Source organism: Etheostoma cragini, chromosome 14 (assembly GCF_013103735.1).
Source record: "Etheostoma cragini isolate CJK2018 chromosome 14, CSU_Ecrag_1.0, whole genome shotgun sequence".
NCBI classification, from domain to species: domain Eukaryota; kingdom Metazoa; phylum Chordata; class Actinopteri; order Perciformes; family Percidae; genus Etheostoma; species Etheostoma cragini.
Genome location: NC_048420.1, coordinates 22,571,708 through 22,578,085, shown reverse-complemented (window position 1 = coordinate 22,578,085; position 6,378 = coordinate 22,571,708).

The window sequence follows — 6,378 nt, the reverse complement described above, 5'->3', positions numbered from 1 at the left end:
TGCTGATTTGTCAAAGCTGGAAGGTTTGGGGCAAGAAGGAAGTCGATGGCTGGCTTTAGGCATTTCAGCAGAGCGGCTGCTTTCCTGCAGGAACCCACACACACACCCCATTTCAACAAGCAAGAGTTTTCCCTAAGAGAAAATCCCTTCTGGCACTGACAAACGGTCAGGCTTTTGCTAGGTTTTCTGTCTGAAAGCTGTGGTAGAAACTGCAGGGCACCAAAAATCCACAGGAAAGGCGTTAACAGCGACACAGCAGGGGGACTCCGTCAACAGCAAATCTAGAAGCTCTTCTGACCACAAACTCCCTTTGGAGACTCAAGGAAAGTGACAGCATCAGTACTCTATTTTTAACGCCTAAAGGCGACACATGTCAACATTTAATTGACGAAGGACCTTTCCCAGATCTGTGAATTATGAATGTTGTGCAACTGCGATGAGTTTACACAGCAACAAATCTGCACTAAGACAAAGTTTGGATGGCAAAAGGGGTTAAGGAAGTGGGGAACTTTGACATGGGGGACCACTAAGTCGGCTTTCTAAGTTTGTTTCCTTTATTTATTACCATAATTAATCCAAGTATTTTCTTAAACCCAAGCCATGATCTTATCCTAAACTTAACCAAGTTGTTTTTTAATCAACAGAACTAACCATAAAACTCACATTCTAATTAGTAAATCTACTATTGATCTTTGGGGACTGTTTCTGCACTGGGGGACTAGCCAGTTGATGCCTGGATTGTCTGAGACCTGCCGGCGATTTTGGCCATCATTACAGTCTTTATGAAAATTAAACTGAAGATATTGATGTTATATGAAACTAGAAGATCTGAGAAATACATCGGTACCAATCTTGTCAAGCTAGCAGCCGGGAATGAGGCTAAGTAACTCTTCAAAGTTGTGCTAAATTGTGGCGAGGCCATTAGTAACTATATAACTGTAACTAACTGTAACTAACTGTATATAACTATAACCATCATAACTGAATGGAAATGTCTTCTAAGGGTCAATAAAAACCAGAAGAACCCATGAAGACCTCTAGTCTGAACTGGTGGTGAAAGATTACCAGGTGTGACATTGGATACAGTCTCTGCCCATGCAGCTGACTCTCCTTTGATTTGGACAAAATATGACTAGATTTGAATAGTTTAAGAAATGCTTAGGATGCACTGGAATCAATTAAATGATTGTTCAAAAGGACTCATATACAACAAAAATCACCAACAATAGTCTGTTTTTTATGTAAAAGCATGCCCAGCTTATTATGTGAATCACAACCTGGGGTTGGCAACAGAGAAGAGTCTCCTACTGCATCACTTTTATTTTGTACTTTTTAAATTAAAGAATAGTTTTTGGGGCATTTAGGCTTTCAGTGCCTGGACAGCTGATGAAGTGAAAGGGGCGAGAGGGGGTGGGGGGGGGAAGGACCTGCAGCAATGGGCAGCAGATCGGAGTCGAATGCGGGTCCGCTGTGTCGAGGAAGAAACCTCTATGAATGGGCGCACGCTAGACCAGTTGAGCCACCCGGGCACCCGGCATCCCTTTCAACCCTTGTGTTGTCTTTCCTCAAAATTAACACTTTTGTTGATGCTTTTCATCAATGTTTTCAAGTTTTTCATACATTTTTGTCCCATTTTTCAAAGTTTATCACTTTTATCAAACTTTTTCAACAATACGTAACACAAACTTATTAACTTTTGTTTTAGTTATTTTTGGAATTGATGGTCAATAAACCTCATTCAGAGGAAATTATACCTAATGTTTGAGTTAGAAAAGCAGAAATTAGGAATTGTTTAGACTAAAATTAAAGGAAAGGATGTTAATGATAATCACAGACTGGAATATGTCAACTTTTACTCAATACTATTTCAAAAACACTTACTTTTTTTTTTTCAAATGCTGTAAAATTGCATAACACACCCCATAATTAATGAAAGTAGAGATATGTATTTGCCAAAGAGCGTTGTGTGGAATCAATCATGTCATTTTGGGAATTAAAAAGAACATTGATATGGGAAAACGGGACAACATGAAGGTTAAATAAGACTATATATATATGGCTGTTGTGGAGTCACTAACAGGAACGATTCTCAGTGAAAAGAAAGTTATGAATCCCAATTACAGGCAGAAATCAAAGCTTTGAGCATGAAGTCCATCCAGAGAAAACAGCACACACTCACGCTGGCTCAAACTCTTCCACACCTACACCCCCGCCAGAGAATAACAGGAAACTTATTGTTGCCTTTGCGTGATTTTTGGCTGGAGAAACCCTTTAAACTTGAAAAAAATGTCCTAGTGAAAGTGGCAAAGTGTGAAGTTTGCTCACGTAGCATAGAGGCTATTCACCCTTTGTTGGGGTCCCGCAGACAGAGAGAAGGCACTGATGTGTCATCTGTGATGTCACTCTCGGGTTTCTGAAGAGAAGTGCTGAAGTTTATATTTTGGTTTCCTGCTCCGGGCCGAGATGGAGTCAAATGTGGGATGAGCGTCACAGGCTGAGACTCTTCAGTTAAGCAACATGCTGTTTAACATCTAAAGATATCTTTAAGACAAAATGCTTGTGATTAACGCAAACTACTGAAAGCACGGTTACATTATGTTTTCAACTCTATCTCATACCCAGCAGTATATTACAGCTTCAGTATCCAAATTGTGATAAACCATAGGGCAACTGCAGCGCTCTGAGATCAGCTATGTCCACATTATCTACAGACAGACCACGCTAACTAAAAGCTAAAAGCGGATTTATTAGAAATGTCTAAATCCTGTCGGGGAGTTTTGTGGGTTTTGACAAGATTTACCAAAAATTAAACTTAAAAAAAATAATTATTGTGAGAAACCTTTTCTCTAAATTCCAATGTTATAGCAGTTCATGTCAAAAACAACATGCCCATCTCGTATAATACGGACACTTGGTCCGGGTCCTTCGTTGTTGTTGTTACTGACGCTAAAAGTCTCCTTTAGCGTCGTATAACACGCGCTTGGTCGGGACTATTGGCGTCCCTTTTGACGCAGTAAGGTTAAAGAAAGTTTGTGGCTGGCTTCTGTGACCCGCTGGAATATTGGGCCGGTTTAAGACACACGCGGGACAGGAACCCTGCTCCCCTGGGTGAAAGTCCTGTGTTTGACCCATCCACCACCCCGACCAGTCTACTTACGCGGAATCTAGACGGGGTTTAGCGAGCAGATGTAAGGTGGAACCCTTACATCTCCTTGCTTATGCTAATATCCCCGGTATGTTCTACGCATACGCCTTTTGCGTTGCAGTAGACGCTGACAGTCACTGTCCAAACGACGATGTCCATATCATTTTGGCAATTTGTTACAGGAACACTTTATAAAGTGCTGTGGGAATGAGATCTTTAACATGGAAATTTCAGGTTCTCCGTGTCTTGAAGTCTTTGGGGTTTTGGTTAGACGTCTGAAATCAGGTCTGGGGTTCAAACAAGCTTAAGAGACTTTCACGTTCTGTTCAATGACAAAATACGTCATTAAGGACCCCACGCGTGCATTGTGATTAGTTTTTACGTCTTAAAAAAGCAACAAATTCATTCATTCATTCAGTATGGTGCTTTTCAGTTGCACCAAACATATGAAATGAGTTCAAAGTTGCTGGTGGTGGTGGTGACCATGCCAGGTGACGTTTTTCCTTCCATTTAGCCCCCAAAACGTTAAAAGTTACCACAAAGCTCATTTTCTGACAATCGAGAAACCAGAGCAATGTTAACTTCCATGTAAATCAAAATGTTATTTCTTCAGAGATTTTCATAGTTTTTCTCAATGCAGTTTCATTGGACGGCCCATCTACTGGTCATTAGGGTTATTTCACACAGCAGTCGTCTGATTGCTGCCTTTGAAAGCCCTGCAGGACCCCTGGGAGGACCTGTAATCAGTGACAACCACCAACACAAAAACAGGAACTCAGACACTTTCATTTTGTGCTCGAACCCCCTAAATAAACCTGCTTTTTAGTGTGACAGACTAGATTATAAAGCAGGTTCCTACAGCACAACACGGTACAAACGCATGCCAAGCCGGCTCGCCAGAGGCAGCACACATGCACCATGCAGAGGGTGAAAGTTCAAGGACAAATCAGCCATGCTTTGCATCATGAATGCAGCAAACGATATGAATCCTGCCGTGAATTCAGAGCAGCAGCAGAACATGGAGGTGGTGGAGGAGCCGGTTGGAGCATTGGTGATGATTGTAATAGGTGCATACCACAGTGGTGAGCCACCATCTGCAGAGACATCAGAGGCGTGATGGAGTTGTCCTGCGTTCACGCAACTATAACACTACAATACCTCGCATACTGTACAAAATGTCTGTTTTTAGGACAACATGGATATCACTTTACTGAACCACATTATGAGGACAATTTTAGGTCTCTCTCTCTCTAACTTACATATAAAGGATTTTAAGGGAAAAAATGTTTTATGAAAACATTTAAGTAGTGAATAAAGATGATTGGGTGCCTTGTGTTCCCTTCAAACTACACAATAACAAAGACACACCTTTCTATGTTGTTTGGCATTAACACGACTATTAAAGTAGGGCTGGGGGATGTGGAGAAAATCAAATATCACAATGTGCTTGACCAAATATCGATATTGCAACCATATCATAGTGTTGATTGTTGGTGCTTTCACTAAATATTTACACAATGAGATTTTTGATAAATAATCATCAGTAATGTGGATATAATGACTCAGTGGGTAAAGACTAATAATAGAGCAGCTAGACCAGTTTGGTAAGTTCAGAAAATGACATCACTTTACTGTAATGCAGCCCTTTATAACCAGGAAAACACTTGCCATATTACGATATCCAAAATTAAGACGATATCCAGTCTCATATCACCATATTGAGATAACATCAATATATTGCCCTGCTCTATATTAAAAGTAAGTAAAATAAAAGAGTTGAGAGATTAGTCAATTTTTTGTTGTTGTTATGAATCAAATATTTAGATTTTGTGCACAAAGTCCAGCTGGAGCAAAGTGAAGCTGAATAGTTAGGGAGCAGAATCAGTTTGCCTCCTCTTAAAAATATTCAATAGTCAGTCGGAGAAATGTAAATCCAGACTCTGCCCCCCCCACCCCGTACAGACCTCAGACTGTCCTTAGCAGTACAGATTTGAAACATATCAGTCAAGTAATGTTGTCATAACTTATACAGATTATTCCCTTGACCCTTGTGTTGTCCTCGGGTCAAACTGCCCCGTTTCAAAGTGTTTTATATCAGAAATATGGATTTCTTTTAACAAAATTGCCCAAAAATAACATGCATGACGTTCTTCAGGTAAAATTAATGATTTCTTTCATTGAAGTTTTTGGGTGTTTCATTTAATCCTATAGCATTTACAGAATTCCTTTTTCTTTTCTTTTTTTTAACAGTATCCAGACCAAACTTTGACATCTACCAATCTGAGATCCACTCAACATCCTCTGATCTCAACTATTAGTCAAAATAGTTCATAATTTCTGCCTTTTTTACTAAAAACATGGTTTGTTGACCGTGAATTCCAAGAATAAGTGTAAAACCTGTTAGTAAACCAGCTCCGGTTTAAACAAACAGAAGCGCCAAAAGCTGTAAAAAGTGACAATTCAGAAAAAGGCACAAAAACTTTGGAAAAGCATAAAAAATAATTTTCATTTTCAATTTTGACCTGGAAGGACCAGTTCGTGGTTAACGGGAAGACAACCCAAGGGTTAAGGGAAAATCACTGCATAATAATCATTCATGTACATTAAGTGTGTGGCAATAGGTTTATTGTAACCATGTTGTCCTATGTGATGTTTGCATCGTTATGGACTGTTATGGATTTGCATTCTTGAATTTATCACATATCTCATCTCTTGTTTTCCCTTGAGGGCGGTTTTACCTTCCAAAGCGTCGTCACACACTCATGTCTTCTTCACTTGGCTCTGCAATTTGCACCTTTGTTTGATAAAAGCGGGTTGTAATACTTTTGAAGACCAATGCAAAGCGGTGTGTCGTTTCCAGCTGATTTCATCAACAGTTCAACGTGTACACGTGCTCCTCTCCAGCTCTACGCATGCGTACGCCCGTCCAATTGATACGCTGCTACGTCGTCAATGCATGAAATAAAGTAGTGGGATTCAGACTCTGAAATCGGTTTAATACCTATCTGTGATCAGGTTATTGGTTTTTAGAAGTTTATCTTTGAAGGCGAGGCGCGTGAATGTCTGTGCGAGTTAGAGAGAAAGACAATAAGAAATAAACGTATTACTCACATGTCCGAACATGAACAGTTTCCTTGGTTAGGGTTAGGGTTAGGGATGTCCGAACCACCTCAACTGGCTCCTTTCGACGCGAAGGAGCAGCGGCTCTACTCCGAGCTCCTCTCGGATGACTG